Below are 25,839 nucleotides of genomic sequence, written 5' to 3' on the forward strand. Positions count from 1 at the left end.
GGCTCCAGTTTCTATATCAGAGAATTCTAGGATGATCAGATTCTTCTTGGATGAAACTGCTGAGAGACATGGATGTGAGTGTAAAGGCTGGAGCTGTACTGAAAGACTTAATGACCTACAGACGGTACATTCATGGTGTCCATAAACAACAATTACTGCTGATCAATGAGAAATAAGAAGTCTGAGCATATTGAGTCATCAGATCTGCAAGATACAAAGCATGGGACTAGAAAGATCTCCTGCGTTTTCAGATTCTGCCTACTAGTCAGTGCTCATGAAATCTGTGGGTGTATTAAGCTTTACCTTAAAACTAATGAGGTTTTGCATAGTCCTGTTATTGGATTGCTTGGCGACAGGGCTGTCACATCTCTGACACGGTCTTCTAATTTCTAAGTTAAATGTTTGTAAGTAATTTAAATCTACCCACTGTTCTACCAGCATTTCCTTCTCAGATCAAATAGTTCTACTTCTTTAGCAGCTTTAATCCCCAGTACATTTAGAGATTATTATTATTTCCTTATCTTTCTAATTTGCTAGGGTCTGGTTAAGCCCGTGTAGACTTATCTGAGGTAGCTCTAGAGCCAGAGCCAGAATAATTCCAGGAGTGTGAAGCTGAGGTTCTTACAGCTCTGCTGTGCCCACGTCAGCACAGTGTTGTGCCCTGATAGGGAACGTGAATGACACAGTGACCACATGTATGAGAGTGCATCTTTGGGAAACTTCATGTGATGTAGGTGTTATTTATGTCGTGTTTGTGTTCTAGTGCACCTCGGAAGAAGTGGGGAAGTTTCAGGCATTCAGGAACAGACGCTGTTGTCTGGGACACTCACAGTCAACTGTCCTGATCCTGAGTAAAATGAAATAGTTTCTCTCCTAGTGCTGGCTGATTCCTGCAGGAACCCAGGACACAGATTTTCACCCTGGCAATATGCACTGAAGGACAGATGCATAGAGAGCCTGGGACATTAGGAATAGAAGCAAAAATAGCCAAGGAAATTATGCACAAATGAACTAAATTTTCTTTAGGTTTTTGAAAGAGACTTTTGAGAGGGTGACTGTATAAAAAAATAATTTTAGATAAGAGGAAGAAGAAATGTAGCAGAAAGAATGAATCGTGGTAGAATTATGTTCAGTTTTTCATAAGTTATATGACTAAATGAAAACAAAAGTTCTTCATTCATGCATCATGTACATCACCTGCATCTCTCATTCCTAATTGGTAGCAGATAGATGTGCATGTACACATATTGGTTTTGATTACTTCTGATGCACAGGGGCTGAACTGTAGACCCCAGTCAAGAAATGTCTGTTCATTTTTTTTCTGTCAACACCTGTTTCTTCCTAGCATCTCTTGCCTTCAAAGATGAAAACTTACATGAAAAATAGAAGTTAGGGAAGATAGAATTCAATCATCTCAGTAATTCCCAGTAGCAATAAAGCATTTTGTGATTGCTCTCTCTCTGATATATAACTCTCATTTAACAAAGATTTTTTTTTTTTTTTGCATGGAAACTTGCTTATCTTTAATAAAGGAGAAGAAAATTCAGACTCGGTTTTCAGTGGCCCCCAGGGACGAGGTTTGTGCAGCTCCCTGGACTCACAAGGAAAGGCGAAGTTCCTATGAAACCAGCAGCCTCACGGAGTCTGGGGTTACAGCTGTACTGCCTAAGTGCAACCTCTGGGAGGTGCCTTTCTCTTCCTCCTGTGGGTTTGTGGCTTGTGACCACAAGCCGCATATTCCTATATGGTTTAGAAACACATCTGAAACCCATTTGGAAGATCTGTGGGCATTTCACTGTACCAAATTCCTCTGCACACTGGAGGCTTACCTGCAGTTTGCCTCAACTTTAATACCATGTTATTTGTGTGATGTGGAACTGATCCTTGCTGCATTGATCTGGGAAGAGTTTCTGGGGTAGCACTTTTTTTTTCCTTTAAAAACAACACAAAGGAAGTGCTAGTCAGTGGTTTTTTTCCTAGCACATCCACGGCCAGCGTGGAAACGTGTTGGCTGAGTTTAGCATGTGCATCTTGGGAACACAAAGCAATTTGCAAAGACTAGATGTGAGCTTGTATTTAGGATGTAGCTTCTGGGGATGCATCCAAGTGCAAGCTTAGATCAACTATTCAATATCCCTTTTCCCTGCTTCAAACAGAGCTGAGCACCAAGAATGTCTATCTGCCACCTTCTCACCCACCCCAGAGAAACAGATACTGCTGATAGATTTGTGGTCGGGTTTTTTCTTGTTTTTACACGTATTTTATGTGTATCATCTGATTTACAGTCTGTCCTGATGCTTGACTATGGAAGCATCATTGCAGAAAGCTTTAAAATTACATATAGACTGCAAAATTGGTATGTATAGGAAAAGGATGTATGTAAGTGCACAAAGGCAGATTTTCACCATCGGCTTCACGAGGATGAAGCTTTTTTCGTGGGGGTGGTTTCTTTCAGGGGGTGTGGGCTTTCAGGCTTTTGGGGGGCTTTTTTGACTGGATCTGAGCAGATTTCTGCAAGGTGAGCCCAAAATGCCCCTGAAAACCCTTTGGCCCTAGAAAACCCTTTCCAAGCTGTTTACCTTGAAGGAACAACCTGTTGATGCTTTTTCAGGAAAATGCACATTTCTCCTATTGTAAGGTATCTCCTTTCTTTCTTGCTGCTTTTTCTACTTCATCAGGATGACTTGCCTAGAATCAAAATAAGTTAGCTATCTTGGGGTTTTTTTTACGTGGTTCTTATGATTTGGGTTGTTTTTGTTTTTTTTAACATGGTTCTTGCTGCTTAAATGCCGGTTTATACCTTTCAAGAAGCATTGGGACATTCTTATTCTACAGTTGTTCCAGAACTGGAAATGTCCTTTTTCCCCAGGGCTGGAGGGAGAAAGGTTTTAGTGTTCACAGTGCTGATGTGTGGAGGTACCTGGGAGAAGTAGAAGGGCTGTTCCTCAGTGTCAGATACTAAGAAATAAAAGGGGTTTTAACCATTTCAAGTTCCCTGTAACAGAAGCACTGCTGCACTTCCACAAGAACCTGTGATTCAGATCATAAATCTGTAGTATCACTTTTTAAATCATTCACAAAATATGCACCATGATTCATTCCTTTCCTTATGGAGAGTATTATGAGAGAATATGAAATAAATGCATTTTTAATAGGGTCTGAAAGCAGAGCATTGTCTCTTTGGGAGAGGCCAGAGTACCAAAATAAAACTCTGCTTGCCTGTCTGTTAATTAAACTGGCCCACCTCCTTTGTCTCTACTTCCCTTCTACCTGTTCACAGATAATTGGCTTCTGAGAGTAGGAAATTAAATTGGAAGCTAGTGAATGTTGTGAGGGATAGAAAGAAAAGATGTGTCCACACATATGGAAGTGGGAGGAGATAAAGAGATGCCATTTTCCTATGTATTTGTATAATTTCTTGTGATTTTTTTCTTCCTTTACTTTCCTCTTCTTTGTTACAGTTCCATGTACTATGAGACAGGTTATTCTCCTGGTGTGCTGGGTTCTGTTATAGTCAAGAATTTTCACAAAGCCAGATTTTCAGCCTAGAGAGATTTAGGTGACTTAAAGTAAATCTGACCTAAAAGTATTTAAAAGATGTTTATCTAACCCCAGCCTATAAATCTCTCCAGCTTTCACCTATTGCCTCCCACACTCTGTATTGTGAGCTTCTACACAGCCTATGTCCTGCTTCATTTGCCTTTGGGATTCAGGATCCTAAAGGTCACAGCTTTGTGGATATGTTTGGGTCATCTAAATGTAATAAATTGTACCCACAGCTATTTACACCCAAAGTTTCCCTGGTCTCAGAAATTGAGGCCCCAAAACCTGAGTCAGAGTCCAAATCACTCTGTTTATGATCCTGCATCCCCTTGAGTAGGATTGTTCTTTAAACTGAGATAATTTTCAGGTCATGACTCTATACAGCCGTTCCATGACAGAGTGAGGGACTCTTCTTCCTTGGCATTGCTGTACATCAGATACAGCAGTTGTATCTAAAAAGCCATTATTTTGTATACTAGAGCTACAGTCAGTAAAGCAGTGAATTATCAGAGCCTCTACCTCTGAAAACCAGCTGGTTGTGGCAGGTATCTAGACACACAGAAGTTTTATCTATCTATGATTTCTATCTCTTTGTTATTTCAACTAGCATCTATATTGCTCTATCAGATTGCTGTATGCCTTACTCTGACATTGGATGCTTTTATTATTATTTTCTTTCACGGTATTAAACTTCCATGAAAAGAAATATTAAATTCTACCATTATGATATGTTACTTGTGACTTCCATCTTGCATTAAACAGCATTTTTATATCCTAACACAGTCCCAAATCTTTATATTTAGCACCTGATCTAAAGCCAGTTCAAACCCACGGGTCTCCATGGGACTGGGATTCACATAAGGCCTTTAATGCTGCTAAAATAAACTGCCCGATTGAAGATAGCTGTGAGGAGGAATGGCAGTGGCTGAGGGCTGGGCAGAAACACCTGGGGTTCATCTGGAGCTCCAGGAACATTCATTACTTGTCGTGGGGAAGGTCTCTCCTGCCCAAGACACAGCAGACAGATGTCATTGTGTGATGCACTCTTCACAGGTGTGTAGCAGATTTCTGTAAATGCACGAGGTTCTTGATTAAATGAGCAAGAGTTTCCTGCACTTGGTGCAGTGGCTGCTGGGCTCTTCTGTGAGCTGCTGAATAAAATTGGGTTTATCCTCCTCCATTTTTGATTCCGATGTGTTTTGGGTATTTGTAAAGAGTTTTTCTGTTACAAAAACTGCTGAGGCGAGATCAGTGAGGGGGGGTGGTGGCATTTGAGGGGATGCTGAATTGTCATGAGACTGTGAGCAAGCACACAGGCCACAGGTGTTCCTAATACCATCAGCATTGGAACAGTTAACAGTGTAGGGATGGGGACCTCAGGGTTTCTGTTAACAAATATTTTAGAAAAAGAGACTATTTTCTGCTTCCCAGGGCTATCATTTCAAGCAGACTATGAAGAAAAAAGCTGAGTGAGTTTACATGTATTTCATGGTTTTGAGGTTGCTTTTAGAGCTGCAGCATCTGGAATATGCCTAAAATAAATAAGCAGTTTTATAGAATGGTTTGTGGCAAGGAATGAACTTTGCCCACAAGTTCCAGTCAATAGAAGGAAGCAAGACAACTCTCTTAATCCTGTTTTCATTCACGGTGTCACTTCCATGGGCCCTGGCATTATGCCATGGTGAGCACAAAAGATGTTCTTCCATGGCACCAGTTGTTCTTCATAGCTGGAAGGTAGTGGCTTTTATTGTTCTGTACTCTGTGACTTACAAAATAACTCAAGGGAGCAACTATATAAACATTCCAATCAGAGACCAGGAATGAAGGAATAACCTCTCAACCCTCTGTGAAGGATTTACAGGGTGAGGCAGCCTTTAGGAACTCAGGCTAGAAGGGAGCTCGGCTTGTCCCGTCACCTCGCACTGCGACAGGGGCGAGTGCTGCTAGACCTTCCCTCGAGAAGGTTTTGGGAGCAAACATTCATTCCTGTCAGACTGCAAGAGTCAATCAAGCATTGGAATAACAAAAACCTGCCTTTAGGATGCCATCCACATCCCTCAGTCTGTAGTATAAAGCCAGTATTTTACAGGGGTATCTTGAATTTTTCTAATCGGCTTTGCAAACTCTGAATCCTCTGAGTTTTTCCTAGTTCTGAGTAGATTGATTGGTAAAGGCAGAGTAAGTCTAAGTGGTACATAATGCAAATAAAATAAATAAGCGGGAAAAAAAAAAAATTAAAAATTTAAGGAAAATCCATCAGAATTCTCTGACTGTCACAGCCATTGCCTTCTGTCTTTCTAGTGCAAGAGTTTCTTTGCCCGACTGGAAAACCTGCCTTTGGTTTGACCCTAATGAATTCTAAAGCAAGTTATAAGAAATAGGCAAAAGGCCTGTAAAACCAGTCTTACTTCCAAAATAGGGGAAGAGCTGTTCATTAAACTCTATTAGCAAACTGATGAAGCAGCTACTTTGCACAACAGCAGGAATGAGAAGACAGATGGTATAGGAGAAAATGGTTATTTTAATCCTGGAGTTTATTTACCTGAAGCATTTAAGATAACTAGTTTTAACAAACTAAAAATATCACTAGGAAGTAGCAGTGATTCTATTTTACAGAAATTATGTCAAGAAGGAGCTAAGGAATTGGACTGTTCTGTCAGTAAATAAAATCAGCTGGCAATTGAATTTAAGAGGATCTGTTTTAGATACTGATTTAATTCCTCAAAGTTATTCCTTACTGATAAATATATACATATATATAGATGTGGAGGAGCTTGGGGGGTCTGGTTTGTTTGTTTTATTATAGGTGACTATTTTTGGAGAAAGTATTTTTTTTCCTTTTTTTGAGGGGTGAATTTTTATGTGTAGGTGGGCATTTTTTTTCCGTAGAAGGTCTTATTTTTTTAAAAAAAGAGGTTTTGTATATTCTTATACCACGTTTTCTGTATCACTGAGATGAAAATGAAAGCAACAAAAAATTTTTTTTCCTTTTTAAGCAATTCTGTTTTGCATCTTTGCATAAAAGCAAAAGCAAAGATAATAAAATCAGAATAGAGGCATGTTCTACCCAGCCTACCCTGATGCAATTAATAATTAAGAATAAATGGCTTGTAAAATACCTACCAGTATGATTAAAATGCTATGAAAAGGTTGCTGTAAGAATAATTGCTTTTTGTTTAATGTAACCAAAAAACAAATCCATGGTTCGATATCTTTTGCGTTGTATGTTTTCTGTTTTTAAAATTAATGTGACATAAGGCATTCTTTATGCTAATATTATAGCTCCTTGGACGAGTTTAACACCATTATCTTCTTTAATGAATAATTCATTCCCTGTTGAAAACTTAACTATATCATTTTTACAGTGTGTAAATGAAACTTTGAAGTGCAATTTAACTTTAAAGAACTTCAGATTGTAGAAAATTCTCATAAACCACCAAAAAGTGCTGTGCAAGGAATACTGTCTTGTACTGAGGTGTGAGCACGCCGTGATGAGCATGTTTGCAATTTTTAATTTTGCTGCTTGTTTTAAAATTCCTTGGAAAGGGTTACTGGTGAGTTTTACTTTATTGGCATTTTATACACTTCTAGTTGCATCTTCTTTTTGAAAATAAAAGTACTATCTGTAAGCACAGCAAAGCTCAAATCCTCATTACTCCTGATAATTCAGGAAGAACCTCTGGGGGAAGGTGGTAAAATGGGAGCAATACTCTTATTTCCCACACCAGATTCTTGCCTTCTTGTAAGAAAACCTCTGACAGCCCCAGTCCTTGGTGCAAGTGAGAGCAAAGATGGATCCTAGGAGCTTTCCATATTCTCTTTGTGTCCAATATTCTTCCCTACCTAAGTAGGCAGGGGCTGAAATTTCATGTGGGGTTGTTTCTCTGTAGTGATCCCTACATGTTAACTGGAACATTAGATAGGAGATCACTGGTTTTTAATTAATGTGGGTATGGGAGAAGCAAAATGGGGCCTCATAATGCTGAAGAATCATTGGCCAATTAATCACAATATTATGTTGACCCCAAAGCTTGGTCACGGTATCTGCTAATCGATTTCAAGTTTCATGAGAAATATTCAGTTAATAAGTGAGTCCCATACTGTCTTCTTAATGCTGGAATGTGCAGGTTTATGTATGTGCATCACTCTTGAATTTAATTACAGGTTTTGTGGATTTTATTCCATATAAATACATTCATATAAATTTCAAAATCCTGGTGTCTGATGGAGAATTTTACTGGGTCATTGGGCTCTTTCTTTGAGGTTGTTAGAGTACTGTATGCAAGGAAAGACAGTGACCTGGAATATGGATTTATATCCATGTAACAGTGCCTTGTTTCCTGATGCTCACTGAGTGTCACCTGTAGTGAGGCAGGATTGATTGCTGTGCTCTGTTAATAGCGTGGCTGAACGGGGCACTGCAGGGCAGGGGGATCACATAGGAGTCCTCCTGGGTGAGAAGGTAAATCATGTAACAAGGCACTGTTTCAAGAGAGGCATTTTCCATGCGCTAATTTCATGCTAAGCCATGTCTGTCTGAAAGTTTTCTGAGATCTCTAAATCAAATCTGGAAGCTGGGGATGCATCTTACTGTGTGAGTTGTTTTTATTCTCAATGGAATACTGCCTTCTGGGTACTGGGGAGCAGCATGTTCTCCTTCTTGCTAGGGGAGCACATTATCAGCTTTATTTTTATTGTGTCCTTGCAGCAGATTTTCATTCTAGACATTTTAAGACTGAGAGCTGCAATATTTTATAAAACCCTACTTAGCAAGCATGTTTCTGATTCTCAGTTTGTTGGGGTTTTTTTCCTCTCTCTATGCTCCCCTTCCTTTTTCCAAGGTGTCAGAGCTTGTGGGTCAAAGATGTCTAAGGAGGGTTTATTATTTATTTTGTCAGGGGGCAGAAAGAAAACATTTATTTTTTATCATTTATTTATTTTATCATTTATTTATTTATTTGTTTGTTTGTTGTATTTCTTCTCCCTATGTTAACATTTTCTGTATCCTTAAGTGGTGATGTCCTCAGACAGGTACCTGTCCAGATTTGTGTTGTTTTACTGCCTTGCATGCACTTTCCTCAGGCAGGAAGTTCCTCAGACACTTTCTGTGGCACTGTTGTTCCTGGCTAAAGATAAATCATTTTTCAGGGACATTACCCACAGAGAAGAGCGAGGCTGGGGCGGGAGGAGGTATGAATCATAGCACTTTGTGTAATATGCTATCCCTCTGAACAGATCTGGCTGTGGACAGAAAACAGTATTTCTTCAAATGAAAAATAAATCCTGTAGTATTATAGGCACCTAACAATGGCAATTCAGCAGGCTTGGCTTGACATCTGGATTAGTGATATTTTTATTTCCATGAGCTATCATTACTGAATGCTTCGCACTTGTCCATCTGCACGTTAGGAAACGTGTGCATTTTCATTTTCCTCTCAAGTCAGTCATTTAATATAAGAAACGCTTTATGTTTTTCTAACAACTTTGGATTGTACAGAACATTGAAATAATCAGAGTTTATCCTCCTTTTCAATCCATAGTTCATGTTCCTGTCTCCTCCTTTATGTTGTTTTCTCTTTCTTTTAGTCAGATAAAATCCTTTGACGTTGAGCACACAGAAAATTTCGTTTTTACCTTGAATAGCACAAGTACTCATCATCATCAACAGTTACATAGGAGATTAGCTTTGTCATTAAGAGGAATAAACCCTATAACACTCCTATTCATCAGGTAACAGTTAAATGAAGAAAATGTGCAATTTAGCCCATGGTCCTGGCCATTGTTATTAGAATGTTATATAGAATTTGGGTAGGCTGAGTGAAAAAATAATTAACACACTTTTATCTCCTTGACATTGTGCAGCTTAAGATGCTCAAATGTAATATAAAAAGTCTCTTCAATAGCTGCATTTTCCATACCATTATTGGGCATTTGCTGCTCTCTGAGTTGTATTTGGCTCTCTCTATTCAGGGGATTTACTGATCTGTGACATCTCACTATTTTCCTCATATATAAGCTAAGGCAATACAAATCTGTGATTATATAAAGTAATTATTTTTCTTCTGTCATTGTTTTGATACCAAAACTATGCATTCATTTGAAAATAGAGGTGTCATTTCCTTTGTGCCAGAGAACTCTGCTTTAGTAAGATGAGCTATATAATCTCTTCCTACAAACTAGAGGAGAATGGTGGTATTCAGTGAGTTGAGGTAAATGCATGTTGATGAAGCACATGCACAGGAGACAGGTTAAAGTGAGCTGCAGCAGCCAAACAGCAAGACTGTGCATAAATTGTTAGAGCAAGATCTGGCTTGAGGCACTGTGTAGTCTGGAGAGAAATGAGATTTTTGTGTGCAAGCCGCTCATCTGTGCCTGATAACTTCTGAATTTGCTGATCAGTTTCAACCAACGCTGGAAGAAGAGCCAAAGTCCCAAAGGCCATTAGGTTCTTCTGCAGCTCCTGAAAATTAACAGCAGAATAGGAGAGGGACAGGCAAATGGAAGCTCCTTCCAAAGGTGTCTGGGTGGTGCTGGGCAGCGTCAGCCACCACCGCCCGGCCACCTGCACTGCCAGGACAAGCCTTGGCAGGGGAGACGCTGTGGACAACACAGAGGGGAGCTGCAGGGCAAGGGAATGTGAGAGCATGTGGGATACGAATCCCCTGGCACACTGGGAATGCCAGTACCAATGCTTACTTGTTGTATTGGACAGTCTGCACTTCAAGCATGGGCAAACATCTTGACCAAGCTTGAACCCCGAGCTGAACAGCAGCACAGCGGTGAGTGTAGGGCTGTACATTGCACATGAGCAACCTGGTAGTGTCACAAGGAGTTTCATCCAGGTTAAATCCTCCTGGAGTTCCAGGTAAGTGGGAATTACATGTAAGGAAGAGTAGTTCAACCACAGCAGTCCTTGTAACTGGGAAGGACGCTGGCTGAATCAAAACTCAGCCCTTTAGATTGATGTTGGAGCCCTGGGTTTAGAGCATTTAGGTTTCTGGGATATAATAAAAGGGTTCTTTATAAGGTATGCATTTGAGACCAATCTGAAAAGCAGAGGGGAGAAATCATGTAATTTCACAAACACAGGTAAATTAAAATTGAAGAGACATGTGTGTTTCAATCTCCTGTAGAGCAGCGATCATCGTGAAGTAGGAAGGGCAGGGAGGAACAACCATCACTAAAATGGAAGCATAGTAATGAACTTAGTCTTGGGACTTAGAGAGTAGAAGTTTCATATCTGGTGAGCAGGGAGAAAAAAAAAAGTGATAGTTTTCTCGTTTTCCTTATATTTTTGCCTCACGGCTGCTGATAGTATATTGCTGTTTGACTGAATACCTTCTAGCTGAAAAGTAATCTTTCACTGTTGATTTATAAGAAGAATTTAATTGAAAAAAAGTTGGCAAGGTGACTCAGTGGATGGAGACGGATTCATCTGTTATGCTCTGATGCAAGTCCTGGCAGAACTAGTTACATTATCATTATCTCTCTGGTGTCAAACAGCCAGTGTTCAGATTTTTTGACCTTACTGGTATTTTTTTTATTTGTAGAGAGTTATGTATGGCTTGTTGATTGAGTTCAACAGCAGGGAAGGCAGCAGTGATCAGTTTTGCCCTAACTGAGAATCATTGCAGTCAATGGGAATTTCTGTAAGAGGTTTCCAGGGACAATCTGCCAGCCAAAAGGCAAAGGCAGAACTAAATTATCATAGAAAATTGCAGCAAACCTAATTAAGCTAGGCTTGTGGAGAGAGATATTGGTTTTAACCACATGAATATCTACTATCTGTAGTCACTAAAGACGCTTACAGCACAGCCGACTCCAGCAAATCATGCAGGAGGCAGCTAAAATCTACAAGGACTCTCTCTCATGTGGAAGGTGTTTAATGTTAATCCCTAAGACTGTGAGGTTTTGTGCCGTTTGACAAATGCTGCCGTATGCTCCCGGTGAGGACCTGTATGGCTACGAGCGGCCTGTGCAGTGGGGATGGCACAGCAATCTGCTCCTCCAACGGGGGCTTTGCAGCACAGGAGAGAGAGATCAGGGAAGTGTTTCCTGAGCAAATGCAGAATGCAAAATATTGTTCCTTCAGGAGCTGAGTAACACACACTGAGAGTCCCATACACCGTTCATCACGGGCTCTCTCTGCTGGAAAGGGAAGACAATAAAATCCCATTGTAATATTTTCATGGAGGTGGATGCCTTAAGAGACAATGTGACCTTATGCTAATCAGAGAAGACTCTATCAGTGTTGCACAGTCTCAACCAGACTTCACTGAGTGAGGAATTGATTCTCTTCTGCCCCTTTTCCTTTTCCCTGTGGCTAGGATTAGCATCACTATTGATTAATGATCATCATGAAAACACTGTCCAGAGACCCCTGTGAAGATCAGAGCCCCATTGCTAAGGGCTTTTCTGTCCTGAGGATTTTACAGATGGTGTAAAATTGTCTTCATTCTTATTACAAGCTGCTCTATATTCTGTTGTGCACAGTCATGGGTCCTCCAAGGACTGGTTGTCAGCCATTCTTGTGGTGTTTTTCCCCATATATTTACCCTGATCTAGAGAATTGCAATCCTATAGCATCTGCCAAGACACGAAAGTACTGATAGAGGAATATAGATAAAGATGATCTCTTGGGAAACTCTGCTACAGCCTAAATAACACCAAAGATGGAACACCTGAAGGTGATCTATAATTGTATGAAACCTAAACACCTGCTATTTATTCATTTCTAACTTGCTTAGAACATTTGGAAAGGGGGAGAGAGGAGAGCTGGAAAAGATCAATGGGCATCCCTCTGACTTCCTGATGTATTGTTTTTCACATGCCTGTGTATTAATGGCTCTGAAAGCCATTGCCCTGTCTGGCAATCAGTAGAGGACAACAGAGTCTGGTCCAGTTCTAGATCTGTTATGCTGAGAGCTGGGAATGAGGAGCACTAAACTCGGTACTGAAGTGCCTATATGACTTTCACAGGGTTTACAGGAGGATGTCTTAGGCTGTTCGCATTAAGATTTTCTAGGGTGATTGTTTTCTCCTTTTTTTATGTTACACACAAATTGTGGAGCTGAGACTGTCATTCCCAGAGCTATTACTCTTGGCCAAAAATAATTGCTACAAAATTTTGTGTACTTAGACTCAATGAAAATGTTTACAAAATGGTAATTTCAGCCACGTGTTGAAGGAGTTGAAGTTACCCATTGTGTCACACAATGCAGATCTTTTTGTCCCTTGTATCTGTGCAAAGCTGAGTCAATAAGTCAGCATAGTCCTGTCAAAGCTTCTAGTGTCTTGAAGAATCAAAGTTTGGGTCAAAATGCATCTATAATAAAATATACACAATGTGCTGACCGAAGAAAGTATCTACATTGTTTACCCCCTCCCACATTCATTCTTGTTTCATTGTAAGGATTACTACCATAACTTCATTCTTCTCTGAATTCAGACATAAATTTCTATTAAAGACTCACTGAATTTTAGCAAGCGTATATTTTTGCATCATAGCCTTGAATTTACGGTGCACTTTACAAAATTATGTAATTCTGACAATTTAGAGAGGTTTTTTAGTAAAATGTATGGTCACATGAAAATATTTTAACCTCTTAATATAAAATCAACATATACACGTGTGGATGTAGCCGCCTAAATACTAGATCTTGTATCTGCAGAGAAATGTATTTGTACAAAAGCAGGAGAACTAGAGGCCTTTTCATGGTCTAAAATGTGTTAATACAGGATCATACTTAGAATAATTCAAGTGACCTAGAGTGATCATTAACTCCAACTGCCTGACCACTCCACAGCTGACCCAAAGTTAAAGTGCATTATTTAGTGCGTTGTCCAAATGCCTCTTGAACACTGACAGGCCTGGGGAGTGGATAACCTCTCTAGGAAGCTGCTGCACTGTTTGAGCACCCTCTTGGCAAAGCACTGGTTCCTGATGTCTAAACTTCCCCTGATGCACCTTTGAACCATTCCTTCGTGGCCTCTCACACCAGGGAGAAGAGCTCAGCACCTCTTTCTCTCTTTCTGCTCCTTAGGAAGCTGCAGAGAACAGTGAGGTCACCCTTCAGCTTCCTTTTCTCCAAACTACACAAAACAAAAGACAAAGCTTGCAGGGGATTCCAGTAAAAAGCTGCTATATGGCAGCATATGTTTAATAAATACAATCAGTTCTTTAAACGTAGGAGGGGGAAAAAGACAGCTCGTGAGAGGCCCATGACAAGAATAACCAAAGGTCTGTTACACTTGCTGCTGAGGGCAAATCTGCCCTGTAGTGCTCAAGCTGACTGATGAGATAAGGGGATTTTAGCTTCCTGAAGGGTTTTATCTCAGCTGAAATCCACCATCTCTATTAGGCCTTTGTCTTAAATACAAGGCCAGTATAAACACGCTGTCACATTGAACACAATAGCTGTTAAAAAGGAATCAAACTTTTTTTTTTTAAAGGAACTCAAGTCATTATATCTGTATTTGCTGAGTAGGAGACTTGACAGTTCAAGCAACTTAAGAGGAAACATGTAAAAGGCAGTAATTATAGGTCAGTTTGCTGAAGGCTACCAGGAAAATACACAAAGTGGATGGCAGTCATAATGTTACTAAATATTAGGGGCCTTTTTCAAAATAAGTCTTCCCTACATTAAAAAAAAAATATATATCCACAGCCAAGCTCTCAAACTTTAAGGGTAAAATGCATGAGTAGAGAGAAAGTGATGACCTTTCAGAGGTATATAGAACTCCAAAGAGATTTGAAAGGATAGATGCTACAAGATGATTTGAATTTATGTCAAACACAAGAACAAGAGGCATGAACTAAAGCCAAGAAAGGGTCAAATCCTAAAGGAATGCGAGTACAGCGTGTCTGTGCACTGTAGCCATGCTGCACTAAATATAAGGCAATCATATGAATAGTCATTGCAAGAAATAGGCAAATGTCTAGGGAAACAACATAATTGTGGGATGCAGCAATTAGCTCCAGACAATGCAGTGATGCTAAGAGGATCTGATGGCTGCTTCTGATTTCATAATTGCCTTGCAGTTTGTATATTTAGATTAACTGTATTTCTGTTAAGCAAGAACTGCTCTTCCTGCTAGGAGACACTGCCATATGTGCAGTACTGGAAGCAGCAACAGTGTGTGTTTGTGCTGCCTAATAGAACCCCAGCCTTCATCCATGTGCTACTGTTGGGTGGAACCTGTGCATGTGTAAACTCCCTTTGCAGAATGTACTCACTGTTGCTGCTCCTCCACTGCATTCATTGCTGCACCAGACTTCTTTATTGCAGCTTCTTTAACTGAGGTTAAAAAACGCCCTGCAAATTCTCCACCCCACCCATGTTATGCTGAACGTAGGAAAGAAAACTGGGTAACTCCCTGGGTAAATCAGGAGCTTTTCATGAAGAACTCATTTCCAGTAGCCTTCCAGTGACCTTAGAGTTCCCTTCACTTACAATAGGATGCCTGTCTCCAGTGTCTCTCCCACTTCCTTCCTCAGTATCGTAGGACACCCCAGAGTTCAATGGAACTTTGTGACATTTGTATGAAATTATAGATCCCTCTCCATGTGCTCTTGGCATGTGCAAGGGCAGGTTGACAGACTACAGTCCAGTTGAGGACTTTTTGGGTTACTCCCTTTCTGACAAATTAAAATCAAAGTAATGATGATTTTTCAAGAGACATGATAATTTCCAAAGACTGACTGTGCTAATAAAAGCACCCTGCAAAACAAATCACTTTTCAGGGCGTAGACCGGCCGGTTTAATGATTAATTTGCACTAAACATCTCATTAATAGCACAGATTGTTTTGCCAATGCTTCTGAACAAATATAATTGGAAAATTTATCAAAAATTCCTTAATGTATTTATTGCTGCAAAAGACAAAATAGAGAAATTAATAGCAATATCTAATGATTTATTTGTGTATTATGGTGTACTCTTTTGTGGCTGGGACCAGAGCTCTAGATCTATATAGCCTGCCAGTTCCAGCAGTGCATTTTCTCCTAGCAATGTTTTAGTCTACCCACTGTCCTATATGAAAAAAGCCTTAAACTCAGTCTTAGAACTGCAGGAAGTTGGTAAAACTCCCATTCTCTCAAGGAATGCATAAGTAAGCTGAGTAAGTGATCTAGTTCGTGCCCAGAGCCCTGCTCCTCTCGTGATGCAGTTGAGGAGGCCAGCTCTGACTCTGCCAGCTGTCTGAGCCGTGCTTCTGGCCTTAAAGCATGAACTGAGGAGCATCACACGCACTGGAGTGCCCCGGAGCTGGGCACCAGGATGTGATGGGTGTGCTCACCTGGCATCAGAGCCGCTCCTGCGTCTGTCCATTGAGAGCTGTAGGTCCAACACCTGTGCTCGGTGTTGTTACACACCACAGATGTGCCTCCAGAAGTTGTTGTTTCAAATCGTGCTGCTCCTGCAGAGCACCCTGTGACCTTCAGAAATGTCTCATTTCTGTTTGCCTTGGTTTCATATCAGCAGACAGGGCTAAATATCTGTATTTGGTGGCTTTCCTGGCTTATGTGGTTTAAGTCCTGTGGGATAGGGACGGTCTCTGGGTACGTAGTGTACAGAACTCCTCAGGAAGCCATCCAATTTGAGGTCACTGGCTGCTATAGTAAGGTGCATAATTTTACTCAATAATATACTTAATAGAAAAAAAGTAATATTAAGACTTTTGCAGATTGTAACTTTTGGGAATTGTTCTAAAAATAACACAGCAGTGACTGCAGCAGTTAATCAAGTTGACCTGATATTTTACAGAGCTGAAGATACACTTCATTATGCCAGAGGACTAATATAAACAGTCTATCTGTTAGTGCAGCCAGCTGAAAGTTCACAGAGATTCCAATTCTGAAGTGACAGCACTGGGATTCAAGCACATCCAGAAGTGCAGTGTAAAGAGAGGTGGATGCTTTGGGCTTACATTTTTTAACTATGGTTGTTAACTCAGAGGTAGGTAATGAGATGAGTGTGTATCCATTCACCTTTCTTCTGGAGTTCTCTAGGATCAGACATTAGTCTTCAGATGATATAAGATAGTCAAAATGATATTTTCTCTTTTTGATCAGCATTAGAAATTTAGGAGATACCTGAGCTGCTGTTAAATCTCTGCATCTGTAACTGGGCAGAGGAATAGGATCTCAGCTGGTTTATGAGGTTAACTACTGCAGAGAGCTTTACCAGTTACAAACACATTATTCTATACTCCCATTTGGCAACTCGTGCATCTATGCAATTTTCATATCTTATTCTCCTTGCTGAGGAGCATTTCACACTGAGCTTTACCTGCTAGCCAGAGACATCACAGGAGTCTCTTACACATTCAGCACCACAGCTTGGATATAGGAAAGGAGGATTCTAAATTGATAGAAATCTCTGCAGCTGCTTTAAAATCAATGGCCTGTCTAAGCTGATGCACATCAGCTGAAGTTCTAGCCTTGATGCATTTTCTGACATAGTTTTGAGATGTTGTCATTGGAAAAATTTTCCCAGTAATTATATTTTACAGCAATTGTGCCACAAAGGTGCTGATGATTTTACAAAGTAGCTTTGGAAGTTCAGGCATCAGCAGAGCAATACTTGAATGGTTTTGGCAAATTTATGGTGGTTTATGAACAAGCCAGCCTGTGGTGTTCCTCTTTGTCTAGAGTCTATGAGATCTTACATTTTGTGCTGTAGAAAGATATTTTATCATTAAATCTGCTTCTCACAAGAGCAGATGATTTTGTGTTTATGGAAGGTGTAGAACTAACTAGCACCCCTGGGCCAGGTTAGGAGCCAGAGACCATCTCATTGGAATGCCACGGTAGGAAACCATAACTGAGGCAGTATCCTCTATATTGTATAGTGAACTTGGAAGCAGAAGTCACAGGGCTGCCTGTGGGTAGAGGAATATCTCTTGATAGCAGCCACCAGTAAAACACCAATCCAGCTTGGAGCACAGTATGAGGTCAGTAAAAACCAAACCCTTGTCTCTTGAAAATCATAAATAAACAATAGAAAACCATTTCCTCTAAAATGGAAAGAGATTTTTCAGCCTTATCTTTGCTGGACTTTCTCCAAGTCCTTCAAATGGTTGGTCCCTCTTTGCAAAAACAATAACCAAGAGGGTTTTGCATAAAAGCTGGAAAGGCACTTCTGTTCAATTAGACAAGAAGGAATAATTTTTCCCCAAAAAGGACCAGGAGTCTTGGTTTTCTTTAATTTCATTGTTCCACTTTCCGTGCCTTGATTCCACTCATTACAAAGATAAGGCTGAAAGAGGAATTCAGTGCTGGCATTTTGCAGTTGGACTTTGGTTCTGCTTTTGCAGTCAAGCTGTCTTTGCAAGGGTAAAATTCAATTTGCCATGCATTTCCTAACACTATAGGAAAAGCAGCATGAATTCCATATTTTTAAAATAGGGGATCTTGAACTTCATTGAAATGGAGTGCTACAGGGATTGGCTAGATTTTCCTCCAGCTTTTGATGCTGTGACTGCAGATTTTGCACGTGGTTAAACTGTCGCACATGAATTGCGAGGTGGGTGGTGCTTCCAGGAGGAAGCCTGCAGACCCTGTTAATGGTGTCCAGTGAAATGCACGTTTTGCCACGTTTCTCTGGAGAATTGTGCTGATGCCCTCCTTCATTATAGCAGCTACAGTGATCCCAGCTGTGTCTGTGGTTGTTTCCAGATGTTGATCTCAGAATACAGGAAATAAAACAAACATACTTAATGTTATACCTTTGCTTAAGCATGGCAGTGCAACAGAATTTTCTCATCAATGGCTTTTTTGGAGGGGAAAAAAGAAAGATGGTGTACCTCATTTAGACCTACAAGTTAGAATTTAGGCCTTACAGAGACCGTGCAAAATTATTCCTTTAATTACATTTATCTATCTGGAAATGTCTTTTTTCCAGTTGACCAATACACACCTTTCATATCCATCCTTCTTCTTTCTTCTTTTAATGAAATGTATTTATTAAGTCTTTACTCTAGGTGATTCTTTAAACTTATAGCATGAGGGGAAAGAGAGAATATTTCACAGTGATATTTCATTGCACTTGTTCCTTAAAATGTTCAAGTCTGTTATATTGCTCAACCCCCAGGTGTAGAACATGAGCTCCCGAGGTTGAATAGAATGATTCACTTGTTTCACTATGAATTCAAAGTGGATATGAAGCATAAATCCCCTTTTTCCCTCTGTAATATAGTAGCCATGAATCACAATGTCACGCTGAGTCGATCATAATCTTAACACTTCACGCCTCAGACAACAACTTGATTTGTCAAGAGAACAGGCCTGCAAGCTGCCAGTAGCATTGATTCCCATTGGAAAAGAAAGGATAATTAAGTCCTCAGTGAGCTAATTTCTTTCCTTTTATAAAAATAACATATAATTCTATTTTTTAAGTAAAGAGAAATGAAGAAATATTCCATGTGTTTAGAATCAGTTAAGTGTTTGCTTTCCCTAAATAACTAGTATAAGTTTTTGTTCCATTTCCATCTGATAAAAAGTTCTTGGGATCATTTTATTTCACCATACAATAGCACATCGTTCTACATCTCAATTAGGGATACTGAAGCTAAAATTAATTACGTGCAATCTGCATGCTAACTGGCCTGCAACAGGAGGCCCCCATTGCTGGGATACAAGTGTGAAGCTGTCTGTCTCTGAGCTTGATGATGGGCATGAATAATCCTTGTGTTTTGTTGGAATTCTAGTCTTTTGCAGGGAGGTAATGAACAAAATGTGCTTTGAGTCTTAAATATGGCTCGTGAGTCCTGAACATGCACGAAGGTCACCACACATATTTTTAATATACTGTGATATGTTTCCCATATGGAGACGTGGTACATGAATAGATCGGTCCGTTACAAGGAAAAATTCCTGTTGTTTCTTGAGGAGGAAGGATGCTTTGATGCTCGTCTTTCCACTGCTTGTGAATTTAGGCAACAAGTGGAGGCCTCTTTTTGGTGCAGGGAAAAAACTTATAGAAATAAATATCATACTGGCATGCAGATATTATTTGACTATGCCTATGAATATTTACATTAAAATTAGGTTTGGTTCTAGCATTTGTATCCCCAAGCTGCTTGGGAATTTATGAAACACATAATAGTTCATGCACAACCTGGATAAACCCATTGATCAGACTGTAACAGATCCTTCAAATATTTTTCCTTGTCATTGTAGAAGAGAACAGCCAGTATTCATCCATCAGGGCCAAATCACTCCATCCTTCTTACTTGCTGAGTTTCCTGTTTGGCAGCACAACAGAAAAAGAAAAGCACAGACTTCCCAGACACAAGGTTGGAAAGTTCAGTCTAGTCATCAAGTCTAATTTCCTATAATCATAAGTAATATTGCAGAAGACTCCTAGATTACCAGAGTCCCAGCCTGCTGTAGCCATAAAGCACTCCCCAGCACCCTGGAACACACTGCTCCTACAATAAATGCTCAGAGTAGTTGTCAAGCTGGAAAACATTCTCAGAACTTCAGTAACACAGAGCAATCTGCATCTTCTGCTTCCATGGCTTGTATGTATTGTGGCTGGAGTACTCTCTGCTAGACCATTTGATGATTGTTCAGGGGTGGGCATTTCCTCTTCCGTGTCAGGGGTAAGGAACAGTTTGTATCTTTGCCACCCCTGGGCATCATACGTCCCAAGAGAAGATCTGTAAAGCGTTCTTTGTACTTCTCCCAGCTCCTCTCATAGCAGCAGAAAGTACAGACCAAGAAAGCACCTCATTTACGACCTGCCAGCAGAGCCCAGCTTACTTGGTTCAGCATGGTTATTAAAAAGATTCTGGTGATTTAGGGCTTAATCCTTTCTTCCTACTGCACTGAAATTGGATATAAGTTTCGGTATCATGTAAATGAATAAGCTTTTGTCCTCCTAGTCATTTCCACTTTCGTCCTACAACTCTATCTCCTGACAACCACTACCTGCTTTTCCTATGACACATTCTGTAGTTGCTGGGATACATGCCATTCATAAGTCTCCTGAAACAAACTCGAGTTTTTTGGCATTGATCAAGCTTAATGTGGTCCAATTGTACTTGCCTTTTTTTCAAGTATTTGCTTGGGTTGAATTGCTAAGATACCACATCTCTGTGCCCTCTTTTCTGCTCCTCTGGAGGAGAATGCAAACAGTCTCTTTGAATATGGCTGATTTTCCATTAATATGTTATCTGTATTTGTGTTGGGTTTTTTTCCTTTAAACCTAAAAATATTCCTCAGCAACCCAGGTGCTATTCAAATTAAGCTGTATGCAAATCATGCTTGGATAGGGAATTTAAGTGGAAATTTATTTTGACATCTGTTTAAATTTTCTCAGATTTTGTTTGTAGCTAAAAGCATTTTTAAAATCTGTCAAAAAAAAAAAATCATCATCCTCTATGCATCTGTAACTCTGTGGAAAAGCAACATAAGTTAAACAGAATTGATGAACTGTGACCAATATGGAATTGAACAGCTTCTCTTAGTCATCTACATAGAACATGCAGTACCTGGATCACTCATAAACATCTGCCATAATTAGAGGGATGTATAACATTAGCTACAGATGACATGTCTCACAGACTAGGAGGAGAAACAGAAGTTAAAATCCAAACATCTTAATTATTCCCAGTTCTGTTAAATCTCCCTGTTAACCTCTGATTTAGTCCTGTCTTCTAATAGTCCTTTTAGGTTCTTTGCAGTTCCCTCAGCAACTACAGACATTAACTTTACTATACCATTTGCAATTTTCTCCAAATTGTTTCGTTACTGCTGTAACTGAATCAAAGCTCATGTAAAAATTCCATTTGCCTCAGTGATGCCACCCGGAGTGAGCTGGGGGAGGAGTAGCCCAAAATACATTAGAAAAACTGCATCTGAGAACTGCTTTCCCTTTTGGGTCACTTTACAAAGGATGTGGACATCGTGGTGGAAAATCTGACCCTTAGCAACTTTTGGAAGATGTTTTCAAGCAATATGTACAAAGTCTTTTACACTAAAAACATCTTTTATTTATTAGTTGACAACTGCAAATGTTGTTTTTTGGTTTTCATTTAGTGTGCCTGAATTTTAACTAAGGCAGAGATCAAAACATGAGTACTCCATAACTGTAGCTGAAAAGCACTCAATAATAATCAAGTTCACATCCTGTAAAAAGATACTTTTTTTCCCCATAATTCATCATATCTCTGTGGAAAATAACAGGACCTTGAAGAGAGATGTGTTTGAACTGGGGACACAGGATTTTCATCTGATGTTTTGACTTGGTTTTTTTGGAATATCACAGACATTTTTAGGTTTTGTCTTCTGGGAAAAAGCTGTATAAGTTTGTTCAGTGCAAAAGTTCAGTGAACATTAATATGCAAGAACACATCTGAATTACACGGAAGTTACCCTTCAGTATCTTTGCTTGTTTAATGTGGTTTTGGATTATGCAAAATCCACATTTGCTCAAAGTATAATTTTAGCTAATATGATTTTCTTCTTTTTCCCTGCAACAAGACAACCAGCATTTTGTCACTTAGGCAAGGGACGTCATGGAATTCTACAACACAACACTTCAGTGACACCATACTGACTCCATGGACATACATTTATAGTATTATTTTTACTTATTTTCCCCTGGGAAAACTGCTTTTAACTGACAGAAGGAACTCCCAATAGACGACGTGACAGTAAACCTGTAAAACCTAAATATACTAGAAACCCAAATATGACATTGTAAATGATAAGCTTCTTTGCAGCTTACATCAGTCACCAAGGAATGCAAAAGGGCATAGAGTACAGTGAATCCCTCCAGTTCAACTCTTCCTGAGTTTTCCCCTGGTAAGGCAAAAAACTATGGGTTTGTCTGAAAAGTCTGAAAGATCATGGAAGTGCAGTACCCACAACTATCATGCTAACTTGGATAAGAGGTTCTTTGCCTGTGAATATCGTGTGTTTGGACGGGCTCCAGGGAGCAAAGAATAACAGGCCAGAGGAGATACTACGTTACTGAAAATGCGGGAAGGATATTTAAAGCTGAGCGTCCATGATGGGGTACACAGTTTCCAGGATTTTCACCATTTTGAGTGCATTTGACTCTTGGTTTATGGAACCTCGGGTAGATGCTGGAATATCAGCTAAAAGAACTTCACAGAAAGCCTGAAATCTGGGGAAATTAGGCTTTGGATTGAAGGAGTTGGTTTCCATCTCAGGCTCATTCAATAGCTTTTTACACTCAGAGACTGCACAATCTATGAATATGCACAGACTACCCAAGCAATCCTTTAGGAGGGTCCATGTCCAGGGTCTTCATTGTGGTCGGTTTTATTCACGTGCCTCTTTCTCTGAGGGTCAGTCTGACTTCAGAGGGAGCTTCAGCCCAAGGAGATCAGCAAACGCCATTTCGGAGATCCCTGCGGTGCTTCCTGATCTCCTCATGCGGAGCAAATGAAGTCGCTTTGTCGTAACAAGCATCTGTGAATATTAATAAATATGTTGCAGAGGAGGAAAAGATGCCACAGCAAGCCACCCCTAGACATGAAAATCAGAATTCCACCTTTGAGAGCGGGGACTGATCTTTAATGAGATGTCCTCACAGAGCTTATTCTTGCCAGGATTATGGGCCTAACAGAGTGATGTATGGGCATTAAAATTCCAGCAGCCATCTACACTCCTGAGCACCACTGAGACTCTATAGAACACAATTTCCTGGCATGTGTTCAAGGCATTAATACCATAGAGTCAGTATCTCTGAAAATAAGTATTGTGGTCCCCTTTTCCCATAAAAACAGTCAAGATGATTTAACTATGTTCAAAGTTCTGCTGAGGACAAGGAAGATATAAAAGTCATACATGGCCCATTTCCTAAACTTTGGAGTAGAAGATAAATTCAGACAGATAAAAAATGGCCCCAGTTCCTCTTTTAAATCTCAGGTTATTCTGTAGGTTCTGCTAAGTGAGTTTGTATTTGCATTGGTATAATGACAACAGAGTATAAAGGAGGTGAAAGGAGATGAAAAGGGGTACAAAAGGTGATTTTTATGCTTCTTTTAATAAGTTTCTAATGGAAGGGACTTTAACTGAATTCTTATAAACACATTTTGCCACAGGAGTAAAGCTCTAGTATGGTAAAGACTTTGATTCTGGAAGTTAAAAATCCCTTTAGTCTGTCAGTTCCTGTTTATGTGACCAGTCTTTACTTGCACAGCATGTGGACATTTTCAGCTGTTTGGACTGCTCAAACAGAGGGTGCATCAGGCACCAGTTGTAGATTCTTATATTTGTGAGAGAATCTTTACAGCCAGAAGTGTCAATTGCAATTTTCTCTGTAATAAGATAGATAAGCACTGGTAGCAAGCTGGGGTTTAGTTCAGTATCAAAACATGAAGAGACTCTTCATTTTGAGCAAAGTGAATTACAGTATTAATTCAATTAAAAGAACTTTATGAACAACATTTGACAATTTTTCCTCTATCTCTATTAAATATGCTTGAATGATAAGTCAGATTGTGCTCTCAATCCAGATTTCTACCTGAGTAACTCCATTGACATCCATGAAATTGCTCCTAATTTGAATCAGAGCCAGCAAGATCAAACAAAGATTAAAAGCTTTCTTACTAGCAGTTTTATCCTGTATTTGGTGAGCTTATTATTTTATTATGGCTCTATTAGAGCAAGCTCGTTACCTATTTTAGTTTTAGTTTGTGCACTCCAGAGCCAGGGCTGCCTTGTGGTTCTCTCCCAGAGTAACACCAGCTCTGAGTCCACACCACCCACTCCTGAAAGCAAATGTGCCAGGTGAAGTATTGTCCTCAGAGTCAGAACAAACATTGCAGACGATTGTTCTGCAAAGTAGACGTGGCAAGACATTTCCTCATGGCCTGTGTTTGTACAGTACCTGCTACAGTAGCTCTCTGTGCACAAATGGGGGTCCCAGAGTTTCTCATGGTCTCCATAATGACTGCTAATTGCCTAAGGAGAAATGACTCGAATGAAAAAAGCACACATTTCCTAGGCTGCATTGGAGCTCTTGAAATCTCCAACCATGCTGAATTTTGAATCAGGGCAAAATCCAGGTTTCCCATGAAACTAATTTTGAAATAAATCTATTTCATGTCTATGTTATACAAAATGTTTCTCCCTTTATCTACAAAAAGAGTCACTAGCCTTTATTTTCCCCTCAGAATGTTTTATCAAGGTGTACACGAATCTGGAGGAGAGCAAGTGTGGCAAGGGTAGGTTTGCCCAATAAAAACTTCTCTGGTGGTTCAAAAGCTCAGTCAGTTTGAATGATATATGTACAGAACAATCTGAGTGAGGATGTTTAAGTACTCCTGGTGATGCACAAGTGTCTGAAATGGAACGGTACTGTTTATTTCATAACTAATGGCTGCAAGTTTGCATGAGTTTAACTAAAAGGGCAGCTTATATTCTTACAGTTCCATTCCAAAGACTCGTGAGTTCTTGTAGTGCCATTATTGTTGTTTTCTGCTTTGATGAGATGAATGATTACTTTTTAAAGTTCATTCATGAAAATACATGGGGGCTTCTCACAGTTAAATATGCTAATCTATTTTCCTCAGACCAGGCGCTTCCTTTAATCACATTTTAGAGGCAGCTGTATTTAAAACAGACCATCCATAGTGATGTTATGGCAACAGATATGTAAAGAAGCTCATCCAATTATCTTGCTTTGATTATAACAGTGAGGTATCAGAGGCTACATATTGTCCTTCTGTTTTTCTAGGCAGCATAAAGAATGGAGCAAAAATATACAGATTTTGTTGGGAGTGGAAAAAAATAGAAATTTTTAATTTGTTGTCTTTTGAGAATTACATACGGTCAGGTCTGGAAAGTGTTTGAGAAGGAAACAGCTTGAAGAGGAAAGAAAATGCAGCCAGGCTTGTCTGAGGGAAGTATTTCTTCATCTGGCTGAGGAACCCAGAGAGTTTTAAGTGGTAGCCTGGGCAAAACCTTAGGCAGAATGAGACAAAGATCTGAGTTGTACAAATGAGAGAAGAAGAATGAAATTGTGAAAATAATTATACTTTTTTTCATAGATGACAAAATAGAAAAGTTACTGCTTTCGTTGGAACACAGACCTATGTTGGGTGTAATGGGCTTGTATCAGCTTACCCAAATCATTCAAAAATGCAATGCACTTTTGTTCAGCATTTGTGTAGCAGCCAAATTTATTTTTTGTAATTTTTTCTTTCCTAGCACACATAGCACTTCACTGAATAGAATGATCCTAAGAGCTATCACTGAAATAAATCAAGTCCTTTGATTTAATGCTAAAGTTCAAAATCATCTAGTTCCAGTCTCTAC

The sequence above is a fragment of the Coloeus monedula genome (genome assembly GCF_965178545.1).
Source record: "Coloeus monedula genome assembly, chromosome: 14".
NCBI lineage: Eukaryota > Metazoa > Chordata > Aves > Passeriformes > Corvidae > Coloeus > Coloeus monedula.